General features: G+C 41.3%; 1 protein-coding gene across 2 annotated transcripts in view; it reads right to left on the bottom strand.

Moving 5' to 3' along the window:
- MCTP2 (multiple C2 and transmembrane domain containing 2) overlaps positions 1-15,251 on the bottom strand; it is a 129,328-nt gene extending 114,077 nt beyond the window's left edge. The window contains exons 1-2 of one of the 2 annotated variants that reach the window (XM_063346613.1): positions 15,229-15,251; positions 12,392-12,610 (exon numbers count right to left, since the gene is read on the bottom strand). The gene's annotated coding sequence lies outside the window, so the exon portion shown is untranslated. Of the gene's footprint in view, positions 1-11,721; positions 11,934-12,391; positions 12,611-15,228 lie in introns of those variants that run through there. The other variant, XM_063346611.1, reaches the window with a different exon arrangement.
- Between the last annotated feature and the right edge of the window lie 558 nt (positions 15,252-15,809).

Below are 15,809 nucleotides of genomic sequence, written 5' to 3'. Positions count from 1 at the left end.
TCAACCGCGTTAGTACAAATGCTTCATAAAAGAGAATTTTACATGCTTCAATGCTTGAATAGAAATAAGATGACCTAGAGAAACTAACCTTATTTTTTTATATAAGCTGAAAGAAATCTGCAATCCTTGCAGAAACTCACAAATACTATCTAGGGTAAATACAAAGCTTAAGAAAAGCACGTTTATTATATGCAGATTGTGCAGGCATTTTAAGATTTTTAATTTTTTTCTTAGGTTTTGTGTTTGTAGGTGTTTTTTTACAGATCCCTGATTTTTTTAGGCGCTGGGCTTACAGATCCCACGCTTGGCTTTTCATTTTTTAATTGGTTTAAATGGGATGATCTCCATCTTTCACAAACACCTGAAACGAGCACACGCCTTCCTCCACTTATCACACAAGAGAGGAACAGGGATGCTCAACTCCTTAGAGACTCTTTTGCACAATCTGGAGAGCTTTTTTCTCAACATTTATGAGCAGACAGTAACTATGAGAAGTAACAGAACGACCAGCTGCTACAAGCATCTTAAAATAGCGTCTGATAGTGAAAGTTACTGAAAAAAAAAAAAAAACCCTGCACCTGCCTCCAGCTTATAAAAGTATTGCTTTCGGTTTGTTCCTGTCTATTCTAAAACAGCAGAAAAATGATGAGTATGTAGAGGGGAAATGAAGGAGGAAGTGTTTGGGTGTATTTTTATAAAGATATTTCACAAGTTCCTTCCACTTTTTCAGCTTCCTTCAAAATATTGTAGCTCGTAATTGTACCTGTGCAAGCCAGAAGGCCCCTTCAATCTTTTCAGTCTAATTCATGGGACTGTACCAAGCTGGTACAATCAAATATGATCTTTACAGTGTAATCACAGCTCCTGAGCATCAGACCTCTCCGGGGACACCTGTGCACGAAGATCTGATCCCTGCAGCCCTGCACTGCAGGGGAAATCTCCTTCACTCCAAGCCCTTCTTCACCTCTCATAACAAAAGGTATATTTTTGTAACAAGAGGTGCACAGAAATAGATCATCCCTTTTCATAACTCTCAGGGAAAACAAACCTAGGAAGGAAATTGGAGACTCATTTCCACTGGAGGCCAAGTCAGCCAGTCCCTTTTACTAGCACTTGAGTCACATTTAAATAAAAGAAGTTTGTGTTTATATGCAAATTACTTGTGCCTGTGCCAGCATTGCTCCCTAAATAACTATTATTGTCACACTACTAATCAAAACTCAGTGACTAAAGGAGAAAGATCTATTAAAAGCTCTGCGTGATTCTTTATTTAAACACAGTTTACCAAAGTGGCACAAACAGAACACTTTTGATCCATAGGAATGGCCTGGTGCTAACTTGACGAGGACAAAAGCCTGCACTAAGCAGGCTGCTAACAGTTTGCCCTCTTTTCTTCCTTACTACAGCACCTTCCTCTTCCCAACAGCAACATGGCACGTGCCGGGGCCAGAGCTCACGGAGAACGTCGGGTACACGGGAGAGTTCAGGTTACCTTGAATCTGTATTGACCTGTGCGATTAAATGTTCTTTTCGCATTTAACATCCACATGGTTTGGGTGTATCCATAGATAAAATAACCCAGTGTTTTTACAGTCTCTTAACTGACAAAGGCAGGAGGCTGAAGGCGACTGCCCCTAAAGAAAACAGAGGTTGGTGTGTTGTAGCGCATCACTGAATGAGGGAATTGCACCAGTAATAGCCCTCATTTTCTGCAAGAACCACAAGTCTCCTTACAGTAAATCACTGCTCTTAGACACCTGGTGTTGAGCATTGCCACTGGGAAACCTGAAAGGGAGACTAGAAAACCCACATACAAATAAAGCCTTTAGGAAGCTCTTGGTGAAGCCAAACGTTTGAGGGTTTCGGTGGCATCTCCTGTGCCGTCACACAATCATCAGTACAACTGACTTGTACCTAGTTAACAGCACAGAGCCTGATGATGGATGGGGACCCACAGCCACAAGTGAAATGGAGAGCCTGGGAGAGGCACAGGGGAGTTTAAACGAAGAATAAAACAAATATTTAGCATTCAAAGCAGTGGTCAGATCCTCAGCCTCTGAATAGCCACAATGAATCCGTGTCTGACCTCCCGGTTACAAATGGTAAACAAGTGTTTATTTGGGTGGAGACAAAAACCCCTCCTTGTCGCTGGCATCTTTTCCTAGGGCAGTAATGCTGAAAGACACACAGTATTTCTTAAATCTCCAAGAAATCACCTATGAGTATGGAGAACTACTGCACACACAAGCCCACGTTACAGGCATGATAACTTAAGCACAAAGTTCCCCACTTCAGTTTTTTTCAAAATACACGAACATTTTAGTGGGCTTCATGGATCCTCAGCTCCTCCAAAATTCAGTTACAAAGGATCCTGAGATAAGACGCTCAGAAAAATACTGAAGCAGGAGCAGATAATTACTAGGGAATAACTCCTGAAAGTAAAGATCTTTGAAAAAATGGTTTTGCATTGGCTAAATGTAACAACATCGAGAAGAGATGCATACAAACTAATCACTAATGCCAAGAAAACTTCTCCTGCTTATGCCAGCCTGTCTTCTGGGTAAGATTAGCAATAGCAAGATTCTGTTATACACAGAAAAGCAAGCAAATGTATCAATATACCTTTTTCCTGGACTAAAGGAGCTTCATTCTGCTTATTCATAGCTGTGATTCCGATGAATAAATTTCACCCTGGACAATAACTTAGTACTTTAAATATGAAGCCAATGCACGCAACTAAAATCAGCCACACTGTTCCCCTGAAGTCAAGACAGTAAAATGTTCAGTACACAAATGGTAGCATAAACCTAAAGGTTCCTTTAATATTTTTTTTTTTAATGCTATGTATTAAATGTATACCAGCACACATCTCTAAATGCCAGTCATTTCTCATAGAAGAGAACCAGCTTTGAGGTTTATCTTTCCACACACCATTTGAGTTTTCAGCCTCCTGGCACTAGAATTATTCACCTTGTTCTCCGAGTTCTGTTACAGCATTATTTTCCCATTGAGAAGATCAGATAAAGTTGGTAAATTTAACCCATGTTTATCGCTAATTACAATTCGCCATTTCCCGAGTCTTAACGCTGGGGTTTCACTTTGCTGAAGCCCCTGAACACCAACATAATTTTTGAGAAAATCACAAACTGTGATTCCGGTAACTATTTTAACTTTGAATAAAAAGGTCAAAAAGGAAAATGTAAGAACTTGCTGCAATCCCATGCAGGGATGAATATTAAGCGACCTGTTGAGGATTTTACCTGCAGAAGTTCAAAGAACCTTAACTCTATAATAAAGCCTGGTTTTGTTAATTCTGGTGCATTCCTGAAAGTGATCTGATCAGAAAAGCTCCCCAAAACAGAAATACTGGCATTGCTGAGTTAGGATGATGCCTCTTTTACTTGCACTTGATGAAGTAATTTAAAATTCACTTGCAGCTCCTCTAAAATACTTGGTTTATGTGGCAAACCTGCTCTGTAGCTTTCATTTTGCACATCTTTGCCCTCACTGTAGTTACAGGCAGTTTTTACGCAGGAATTAGGCTCATTGGTGTTACACTTGTCACTTGATCTGATGCCACAGACAATTTTCTTCAGTGCTTTCTGTTTCTAACCCAGAATTTTCCAAAATGCCCCGTCCTCTCTGGGCCCCAGTGAGGGCTTCTTTGATATTACACTGCTCTGACTGCATGCCCTTGTCAGAGACCAGGTCCTGGGGACGTGGACCTTTGATCTCACCCAGTATGGCCATGCTCACATGGCACAGAACCAGTTGACACGGGTTATCACACAATGCCTGCCTCACTTCAGCATCTGCAGCACAGCCATCGCTCATTCATGCCTCCATTAAATGCATTTTGGGAAGAAGGAAACACCCCACGCTTTGAGAAACGCTGTTCTGGACCGGTGATTCATGGCAGAACTTCACGCATCTTTAACCACTTTATTCAATCCCACTGCACACCGTCAAATGATTCCATGATCCTCATCTCCTTTCCTTTATCCTATGAAATATCCACTGAAATTCTTCACTGACAGGGAGAGGGGACTCATTAGTTAAGGTTGGATCCAACTGTGAATGAGAATGCCTCAAATGACAGGGTGATTACCTTATCTGTTGGCATGAGACACCCAAACCTCAACATAAAATTATTTTAAATAGAATTCAAGAGATGCACCATTTAGAGACGGAGTTTGCTGGGTTTTATTCCATTTAATTGCTTCAGACTGAAAACCACAAATCCTAGGTCCCAGCAGAGAGCTTCTGGCCTGCTACCTCCAAGTGGCAGACCCCCGAAGACAATAACTTCTGTGCAAATCAAACTACTCTTATTGTGAAGAACTGCAGACGTATTACACAGTCCTTAAAAACACTTTAGTCCTGATTCATCCAAGGTAAATTTGCCATAGGCAGGGTGGGGTAGTCTGCTAAACTTTAAATACCTTCCCCTAAGCGTATCTACAGGTCCTTGCTCGTGCTGCCAACCGCGTTTGTACACTGGGACCACAGTGGGTTGGGGTTTTTTTTTGTTTTTAATTCTCCTTTCATGCACGCAGAGCTCCAGGCGGAATAGTTTAGAACAGATCAAACTGACCACTACACCTGTCATTATCGTGCCATTGAGAATACGTTCACTATTCTCAAACTAAGTGTTAAGTGCATAAACGATGACCACTTAGCCCATAATTAACAAACAAAACTCAGAGTTTATTAATCATGGATGTTTAGTTCTGGTGAATACTAACTAGAAGGCATTTTAATTCAGCTATCATGATTATACAATCTCCTGTATTTGTTCACGGATTAAAACCACTTAGAGCTCAAACACAAAACTTTGTCAATAAAAGGTGTCAATAAAAAAAACTTTCAAGATGTAGTAATGTTTTTGAATGGATTTAAGAGCTACCCACGTTCCAGTTACCTGTGTCTAGCAGACATGGGCAAGAATGACTAATTTGGCAAGTGTCCTGAAACACAAACTGCTCCCCATCAGCAAAACAAATTAGGAGGTTTTCTGGTTCAAACACCTTTTGCACCTAAGTTGTAGCCTTCAGCTTTCATTTGCTTAGTGCAAAAGGCTGGACAGATTTATTTTTTTTTTTTGCGAAAAGTTTCTATGAGGCATCCAAGGCTGTTTGGTGGATGTTAGGAACCAGAAATCTTCCTGAACTGGAGGAAACAGGTTGCATTTCAAAAGTCAAATGTCTTCCCCTAGCTTGTACTAAATTACAGTTTTACAAAGTTAAACGCAATGCAGCTATTTATACATTAAATTTAAAAAAAAAAAAAAAAATCACACCCCAACTACAAAGGTACTATCACAATTACCATTATCTGAATTTAGGTCAGGAGTGTGTATTCTAAGATAACTACAAACAATCCCAAATAGCAGGACTTCTACAAAATCCACTAGAATATATAACTGGAATTAAATGTTTGCATTCAAAGAGGAAAACAAGACAAAACAAAATTCTACAGTTAATTGTTTCCAAGTACAAGAAACTGGGAACAAAGCCTGCTATTGAATGAGCATTAATGATTTGCCGTTTGGTTCTGCAGATGTTTCCCATGAGGGAAGACAGCAAAAAACATTCCACTTGAAACCCAGGGAAACAAGCGCCAAGGAGCTGAGTTATGTTACTTCATTCATTTGGATATTTTTAATTGAAATTGTCAAAACCATTAGGTTCAACAGGATTTTACTTTAAGGGGAATTTGTATCCAACAGAATTTCAAAAAACAGAGCTTCATAATCCCTTCCCACTTAAAACTCAAGTGAGCCAGGCTTTAAAAAAAAAATATTTCACAGCCGTGATAACGTGAGCTAAGAGACTCTGCCCCATCCTTGCTGACAGGTCCAGATCATCACCACCTCCTCATCCATGGCGACAAAGACAAATGCCTGCTCAAATAAATTAGTATGGCCATCTAATTTCCATTCTGGTCCATCAAGAGATTATCAAACAATATAGATTATATACCCCATCCTGGCTAGTACTAACTTCTAGAGCAGGGCTTATCTATTTAGGAGCAAAGAATGAAAGCACACGTTTATAAATCCCCAAAAGACAGAGCTACTTCTGTGTCTTAATTTATGGAGTTACACGGAGCTGGAAATCTTTTCTTTCCAAATTAGCTCTTATCTCTGATCTTAAGGCAGCAAAGCTATACAATTCAAAGAATTTCCAAAACAATGAAGTCTGCGCAAACCTAAAGTTTCCAGTAAAGCAAAATTCACTTTGCAAACTACAAATGTAGTTCTTAGGAATGGGCAACAGGAAGAATTGTCAAGGGTACAAGTACTTCCCAGAAAGGAAGGATATGAATAAGAGATCTTCTTTTTTTTTCCCCCATCTCAAAAAGCCAACAAAACAAAACAAAGATCTCAAAACCTACATTACTATTTTGCTTGTATTTTTGCAAGTTGTTTTTGTGGGAAAGTGAAAACAAGCTAGCAAAGGAGCATCTGTGTAAATACACATGAAACAGGCAGCCACGACAGCAGGCAAAAAAGTCATCCTCCGGGTCACTTAGCTCCAGCTCTCACCATACGCTAACCAAGAAACCAGAAGCAAGCAATCAAGCTAACTTGTTTTAACTGGGGACCACCAGAAAGTGTTACCAAGATGCTCTCCTGTAAGAGCAACGGTGGTCACACTGTGCACCCTACCCACAAACACAAGGATGCCAATTTGTCACCATCAGCCCTGCTTCGGGATCTAACAGGAGGCGATGCAAACACCAAAACCAAAGGTTAAAAAAATGCCAAAAGGTCAGCAGACTGTTTATGCAAAGATAATAAAAACAGGAGCCTGCCTCAAAAAAAATACAGCAATATACATTTAGGGAAATAGAAGTCAAAAGCAAAATCCTAGCATCCTCCAGATTCTCACACAATAATCCAATTATTTCACGAGTGATAAAACAACGAAGCCTTGCAGCAGTAGTGTAGCCTGGTGAAATGTCAGATCAATCCGCATTCTTAACAGAAGGTTACGAGTAGCCAGTAAATCAAAACTTAAGGAAATACAGCATTAAGCACACTAGTTCCTGCAGGTTTTTCTCCAAGTGTGAAAACTGAAGTGATATCTAAACATTCACCTGCTTGGAACTGTTTTGGACAAAGTCGCAGTGATCTAAGAAAAACCTATCCAAATTTTTTTATCCTATCTAGCATGTAAGCGGCCTGCATCACTCCAAATGTCGATTTAGCCTGATAAACTGCCTCTAACTCTGACCAAAAGCAGATGCTCAGGGCAAGAATATAAGGTCAGGAAATTATATGGTGATTCTGCCTGCAAAATAATCTCCTGGTTTCCAGGAATCCCTGATTTAAGGGCTGCTTCAGTTAGAAATTGTATCTGCATCTTTGTGATTATCAGTCCTAACATACTTTTTCTCTAGTAATTTGCCTAACAATTTTTAAAATTCATTTATATCTTAAGCAACAGGAGGACACTGCGGTAATGAGTTCCATAGATAAATCTTGCTTGCGTGAAACACTATCTCCTTTTATTGAAATGTACCTCCAAAAAAAAAAACCACATTGAAATTTGATAATTTCTTTTCACTTCTAAAATCTTGAGTTATATGAAATTATGAATATTGTTCTCTGTTTACTCCATATCACTCAGATTTTGCCCCCTTCTACGTTATCCTCTCCACTGACCTCTCTTAATTGAAAAGCACAGACCATTCAAGGAGCCTGGTTAATGTTCTACCATCCAAACTTCTTAACTGGCACACACAACAGGCATACAAAATCTTTTCTTTTTTTTATTGATTTGTCTGATAATGTCGTGCAAAACATTCGAAATTCAAAACCATCTAGGCATGTTTCAAGAAGAGTTAATTAACATCCTATTTTCCACAGTCCTATCATTAGGAGTAACTAACCACATGGTTTTTTATGTTGAAAGAATGGGTTAAAGGGTTTTAAAATGACCTGTGATTGGTTGTGCAGCTTTTTTTAAAGGTCTGCGTTTTTTGATAAAGAAGAGAACTACTAATTCCTAAACTCATCTTAAACTTATAGCAGAAGCCTCCTTTACAGGATGAGTTAGTGGAAATAAAATTACACGTGTGCAGGTATTTCCCCCAGCAGGGCGAGTCGTGCTGCGATGCGGGTGCCAAAAGCAGAGCTTGCTTTAGGAGGTGGCATCCTCAGGGCAGGACAGCCAGACTGCACATCCCCAGTGCCTTACTATTCACAAGGTACCCAAAATCCAGGGAAGCTGGGAGCAAATCTATCAGAAATGAAGCCTCCATTAACAAAGCTTCCTTATTACCGATCCTTAAATGAGACCAACACTGCCTGCCCACACAGCGATCACCCCGCTCCGCAATGCTGGTAAACCTGTAGTTACACCTAAACTAATTTTGTCAAGCAAGAAATTGCCAGGCATATTATAAGGTGATCAATCACTTGATCAAACACAAGAGACTTGTCCCAGTTTCTCTTACTGCTCTTGGTCTTCATTAGGACCCTCACGCAGAAGACAATGGGGAGAATGGAGAGTTAATCCTTATGTGGAATGCAGAAAGTCTAGCTATTCAGTGACACAAATTACCTAAATATTAATATATCTCCTCTGCTTCTGCGATTTGATTTTGTAGCAGCGGCAGCTTAGAAAATAGAGGTGCACTCAGGTAGAGCTGTTATGCTGATACTCATTTTGAAATCAGAGTTTGAGGCTTCTGACATCCTCATAATCCTGCAAAGACCAATTTAGTCTTGAGAAACAGCCCCCTGGGACTGAGGGAACATTTAACTGCTTAACTTCGGTAGAAAAAAAAAGAAAACGTTCCTTTTGCTTATAAACAAGCTTCTATGCAAGTCTATTATCTAATAAATACAACTGGAAGTAAGACGGGAATGTGGGAAGGGTGCCAACATAAATCCTCCAAATCTGAGGAAATCGGGAGCAGTTTTCCACTCAAGGATGGAAACGGCGTGGAGGAAATGCAGAGCATATTTAGCATGCTTTGCTCCCCTCTGCTAAGGTGAAGCTTCCCTCTCTCCCACGCCAGCAGGCTGCTGCCCGGGCAGAGGGACCCCAACCAGCATGGAGGTGATGAGAGACCCCACATCTCTGTACCTTGGGAGACTGGAATTCAAAGTCCCATACTAAAATTAGTTCATGGTACAGGAGTGAGTCACCAAAAGGGATAAAACCTGAGATTCTCCTAACTAAGTGACAGCACAAGGTGTTCCACGTGTCTTGCATGAATTTCACCACTGCTGGTGGAGGCCTCATGGCAAGCCTCAGTTATCAATAAGAAATTAGTTTTAGAGATGAAACAGACAAAATCAGCACAAAAGCAGCAGAAGCAGACACTCAATATTGCCTGGAAATCTCAGTGGGAGAAACTGAGAAGCTTCTGGGATGAGGTTTATCCCCTGCCCCAGGCCCACCCTGGCCACACAAACGGCCCAACTCTGGCTTCATCACGGGCAGCCCCAAATCCCAGTGAACTTCAGCATTCAAAGCACAATCACTATTCTCCTCAAGAAGCATTCCTTGCCTGAGCAGGTACATTTTGAATAATTACCTGCTCAAGTAAGAGGAATTTCATCAGTGCAGTTAGTTGGAAAGCAGCTGCTTGTATTACTAAATGCAGAAGCCACTGGGAAACAAAAAGTTGCAGTGAAGTTGAGCCAGTTATGGTAGTAATTACCTCAAAAGACATGATAAGCAATGCTTCTAGCCCTCTGTTATGGTCTTATGCACTGGCCAAAGAGGGGATGATTACAGGAACCCAGGTGCTACTTAGACACACACCTTCTACCACCTGACAACAACAGCGGTGCCCCTCCTCATGCCCTTGTTTCTTAATCGACACCTTAAATACACACATCTACAAACTATTCTATTGCTTAATATAATCAAAATTCAGTATTTCTTAACAGCACAAAATTTACCATCCTTATGAAAAAATGAAAAGTGCCAAAATTTTTTTAGAGAAATAAAATGAGTTTCCTCTCTGCACCATTTTCTCCAAATTGTTCTTCCCACAGCTACTGCAAAGTGAAACTACACACACTGAATCCATCTTCAGACTACATCATATGAAAGTCTATTTGCTTTACAATAAGCTATTTTCTGATGGTATTGAAAAGCAGCAAGAAATCAAACAAATAAGATTATTAGTCAAATACACCCATTCATCCTGACAGCTAAATCTACCCACTCAACAGTCCCGTCTTCTGAGAATGAATCAAGATCCCTGCAAAATACGTGACAAATTCTACAGCTTAATCATGGAAAATTAATACAAAAATATTCAGGTGAGATTTTCTATTTTCATAACGCCATGTAGTAGTAATTCAGCTTCCAGCGTGCTTTGAGCTGTCATAAAACTTAAGGGCACCAACTGGTTTCTTGCCAGTTGCCATAATTGTGCTACACTAACATCACTAAAAAATTAAGACTATTTCTCATTAAAAATATCTGTTCATGAGCTTGTAAAGAACTATACCTTACTTCTTAAATTTCCGTTAAAAGTACCCTTAAAACAACTTTGCTACATTGATGTACTTGTGTGAATGGTTTGTTGTTTGTTCGGGGGTTGGTTTGTTTGTTTTTATTCTACAGATTGCTTTATTATTAAGTGGGTTATTTCTTTAACTAAAGTCAATAATCAAACAACTCAAATTCAGTAAGCAAGTACACGTAGGGATGAATGAGTTCAGTGAAAGCCCGTTGGGAAAGGATTTCTCCAGCACAGTTTTCTCATATGGATAACAAAAAATATTCACACAAGGTCCAGGTATCTTGGGCAGCATCATTAAAGCAATACACAGCAAAGCAAAGCACAGAGTAACTTTGAGCCTCCCACTGCAAAGTTAGTTCCTCCTGGATAGCTAGGAAAGTACAAAAAAAATGATAGCAATTGGGCTGGCACAAAACAGGAAGAATCCACCAAGTCTCCAAAAAAAAAGAAGGAAGGAAAAAAGAAAGAAGGAAAAAAAAAGAAAGAAGGAAAAAAAAAAGAAAGAAGGAAAAAAAAAGAAAGAAGGAAAAAAAAAGAAAGAAGGAAAAAAAAAGAAAGAAGGAAAAAAAAAGAAAGAAGGGAAAAAAAAGAAAGAAGGGAAAAAAAAGAAAGAAGGGAAAAAAAGAAAGAAGGGAAAAAAAGAAAGAAGGGAAAAAAAAGAAAGAAGGGAAAAAAAAGAAAGAAGGGAAAAAAAAGAAAGAAGGGAAAAAAAAGAAAGAAGGAAAAAAGCACTTAAACCCCCCACTCCTACCACCAGCTGAGATTTTTCTTTTAAAGAAAATCCACTCTGTGTTGAAACCGGCGGGACAGGACGCGCTGAAGACCGAAGCTGGGGGGAGCAGCGAGCGCCGAAAAAGAAAGAAGAAAAAAAGAAAGAAGGAAAAAAAGAAAGAAGAAAAAAAAGAAAGAAGGAAAAAAAGAAAGAAGGAAAAAAAAAGAAAGAAGGAAAAAAAAAGAAAGAAGGAAAAAAAGGAAAGAAGGAAAAAAAAGAAAGAAGGAAAAAAAAAGAAAGAAGGAAAAAAGCACTTAAACCCCCCACTCCTACCACCAGCTGAGATTTTTCTTTTAAAGAAAATCCACTCTGTGTTGAAACCGGCGGGACAGGACGCGCTGAAGACCGAAGCTGGGGGGAGCAGCGAGCGCCGCCGCAGCCCCGGCGGACGGACGGGAGGAGCCCCCCCCAACCCGGGGAACCCAAACCGGGGGGCGCCGGGTCGCTGGGGTTACCTGCGCTCCGGGCAGAGCCCGCCGGGAGCCCGCAGCCACCCATCGCCGCCGGAGCCGCTCCGCCAACGCCGCCGGTCGCGGGGCGGGCACGTGTGGCTGTGGCTGTCACTGTCACCGCCGCCCGCCCCCCGCTCCGCCCTGCGCCCTTCCCGCCCGCCTCCCCCGCGGCCCGGAACCCTCCGGGCTTTACCGCAACCCGCCCCCGCCAGCATCCCCTTCTCAGCATCCATCCCCCCAGGGCATCCCACCTTAGAGCATCCGCCCCCCCGGATCATTTCCCTCGGAGCACCCCCAGCAGCATCCCCGCCCAGAACTTCTCTTCCCTGTCCCCCAGGGCATCCCCCGACCAAATCCCAAACCCCGATGGTTTTGTCCCAAAGGCCCAGGGGCGGAGGGGAAGGTGGTGGCAGGGGGCGGGGGTGGGGGGGCTGGCAGCACTCCCCTGGAGAGCCCTGGGTGAGGGTGGAGCTGGAAAGGAAACTACGTGAATGACTACAGGCGAAGGGAAATAAAAGCAACAGCAGCGCTGCCACGTAACAATTTTTCTTGGCTGCATCCCCTAACACTTTCTTGGCTGCATCTCCTGGTGCCTAACAAGGGAGCCAAGTATCACAGCTGTGTGTGTCAGGCAAGGAAACTGAGGCAGGATTGGGTAAGAGGACTTGCTTACCTGGCATGCCTGCAGCCGAAACAAGCTCCCACACGTGTTTCTCCGTGAGTTTGCCACAGCATAGAAAGGCAAGTGCTACCCAGCAGCCCCTTCAACAGCAGCTTGTTTCTGGAGCGCCCTGGGTTTCGCACGCCACCACGCACCTTCCCGGAGATCTCATGCACGTCACACATCACCACTCCCACCAGCGATGCTTAACGTCCATTGAGCGTGGTATCACTACATGAAGCACAGAGCAACGAGGGGGGGGTGAAAAAAGCTTAGTGATGGAATTTATTTACATCCCATGCCTATCATTCTGATTAACAGGAATTGCACGATATCTAAGAGCACCGCTGACGTAGTGACACTCACCTCATATCATCTACTGAAACTTGGTGATGCAACCATGTTATGCCATTGCAAAATAGAAATTGCCATGCACATGTGGTAAGGGTTTGTCATAGTGCAAAGAATCGTTTCACTAACCACTGAATAAAAACACGCAGAAAACATTAGAAAAGCCACTACCCCGATTCTTTCAACCAAATCTGGAGAGGAGGAATTTACACATGTGCACAGTCCCACATGGATCCGTGAGATCAGCAGCAAGGAGGATTATTGCTTGGACACGTGAGCAATTTTACAAGATCGGGGCAAAAAATTGACAAAGCTTTATTCTGGCTCCTGACTTAAAGATTGCGTTTGAGTGGCCAGATCCTAATGTTCCAGCACAGCCTCAACGACAACATCAGTTACTGTGGTTAACAGTATATCAGCACATATTATTATGCAGCGACTCCTAAAGTGACTAAGTTTTGCTAAATGCTAAGCAGGCCAGTTTCACTCAGCTCGTGCAATCAAAAATTTAAGGGGAAGTTGGCCGAGAATAGAAAACTAATCAACCACCTAAACAGAAAACAGAGAAGAAAGAAAATTTGTGCCGCTAATATTTTCGCCATCCTTTCATCTAAACCAGAAAAGGTATCGGATTCAGATAATTAGGTAAGTTTGGAACAAGAACAACGTAGCCTTTAAAATACTTTTCTGTTAGTTCTGTGATCGCACAAAATGTGTATCAAAAGTAGTTCGGTGCATCTTCTGTCAAAGACTACAGCCAAGAGAGAAAAAACACTGTAAACGTGCCCAAGGGTAATCTAATAGAAAAGGCTGCTGATTTTCGGAATAGCAAAAAAAAAAAAAAAAAAAAAAGTAGCTTGTGTGTGTGTCTGCCAAAATAAACTGTAACAGTGCTCCTTGGATGCAACAGAAGGAAGACAGATACAAAAATTAAATTCTTGTACCCAGTATCCACCAAAATGAGAAGAGCTTGCCCAATGTTGGTGGCAAGAAAAAGATAAATCAATTAACCATTAAAAGATTACCCAAATGTGGACTCTTAAAAAGATTCGCTTGATTTTCTTCCTTTGGACACCATCTAACTGCATCAAGTTCTGAGTAAATACTAAGGTGTCTTTGGTGAGAACTGCTGCAGCTGCCCTGGAACATGGCATTTACCAGAGCTGCGTGACCTTTGTGTTTTACCCCATCAGGACCATGTCACGGCTTATATTCACCCTCCAACAGTGCGTATGCAAGAGGTGGGAAACCAGTGCACATTCACTGTGTGCCATCATGGAAAAATCGTATAATGATGGGAACTAGAGTAAAAAGATTATTTAGCAGGGATGAACAGAACTAGGGGAAAAGCAAACAAACAAACAAACTTGTTCTAGAACAGTTTTTTTTGCTTGTTCACGGAAAACATGTCGCTGCAAAAGGATACTCAGAGTGAGAAGTCGCATCTGGTTTCTAGTTCCTGTGATGGCCAGTGGACGTGGTGACTCATTACTACTCTTCAGCCCCTGTAGATGCTTTCCTTGTTTGATCTATTCATGGTCCTCTTTCCTCTATTTGCTATATTCATAGTAATCTAAAAGACTTTTTTCTAGAACACCCAATTATAGCAAATAGGCAAGAAACCAGAACTATTGAGAACTTGTCCTATCATTATCTTATACTTGAACGAATCCACCTATTTACTAGCATTCATGTTAACTCTTCCTGGTTTTATCAAATACTAGTGCATATTTTACTTATTCCAAAAAATAGCCTTTAGCAATTCCTGGAGATCATTTACTACGTTATATGGGTATAGTAAGTGTGGAAAAAAAAAACCTATAAAATGGGGAGACTTCCAATTTGGTGGCTTATTGGAGATATTTCTCAGCTAACTAAACTTTCTCTGCTGTGTGCTGACTTTTTTTTCAGAGAGAGTGTGCCTCACTTTCTGAAGTGGAGTTGCAAAGAAAATCCTCACCGCGTGAATGAAAGGGAAGCGATGGGAGCAATCAGCCCAAATTCAGCGAGAAAGCTACTGCGAGGACTGTGGTGGGATGCTACGTGAGCCCACAGAATGCTGAATGTCCACGCTCTTCATGGCTATGCTAGAAACGTCAAGGCCCTTTGCTTCTTCACTTGCTGACCAAGAAAGGAAAGGGAGGATGATACTGGGCAGATCCTCTGGGAAAAACTTTACATCACTGGTAGGCTGGAGCGAAGGGAGAAGGGGACACAATACTTCGGAAACATCACCAAAATCCTAGCAAAATATCAATGTAAAACATGAGGGGGATATGAGATTATCTTAGGAATATATCCAATGCGCTGCAAAGCCATCAAGAGCCAAGATATTCATTATTATAACGTTAAGTCATTAAGTATAGGACTTGAAGATAAACACTGGTTATATCCCACTGTAGAACGCATCATCAAAAGAACAAATGCACAGCTAAAACCACAGCGAACAAAAACATATCAACAGGAGACATTTTAGTGTGTATAAGGGTTCTTATTACCCTTTCCAGGAATACTCAGAGGGAGCCACTGTACACCTTCCCTTCATGCACGCAAATGTTTTTCTTCTAGATTTTATTAAGGATGGCATTATCAGTTCCTGCGAGGGAAGAAAAGAGAAAAATATGTAATTGACAACTACAGTTGGCATTATCAAATCCTACTTGTCTTTTGTGTGGATATCTCACTTTCTCATAAGGGAAGGAAAAGTTCTCTTCTCAGAAAAGAAAAATTGCCACTTTTCTTCTTTGCCCTGATTTTCTTCCCTGTAGTTTGCCTGCTGAAAGAAAAAATTACCTCATCAGCCTTTATCAAAACCTGGCCAATATGGATCAATGTAAGGCTAATTAAGATATTGCTTTTAGCTGCATTCCTAATCACAGGTTCAGCTGCAGCCCTTCAGGCTTGTAACAAGTGAAGCATTAGTACCCAGCCCACCCCTCTGCAAAGCTCGTTTCCAGCAGCACATCTCCCAGGAAGAGACTTGAGGGTACAGGGGCATGAGAAGATCAAATCACAGAAGAAAACAGTTCTTCCATGAATGTTAAAACACCCTTTCTCCTGACCTCATAGGTAATGTAGT

The sequence above is a fragment of the Chroicocephalus ridibundus genome, chromosome 9 (genome assembly GCF_963924245.1).
Source record: "Chroicocephalus ridibundus chromosome 9, bChrRid1.1, whole genome shotgun sequence".
In the NCBI taxonomy this organism is placed as follows: Eukaryota; Metazoa; Chordata; class Aves; order Charadriiformes; family Laridae; genus Chroicocephalus; species Chroicocephalus ridibundus.
The sequence above is the reverse complement of the archived record's forward strand: the minus strand, read 5'-3'. Positions and strand labels throughout refer to the sequence as shown.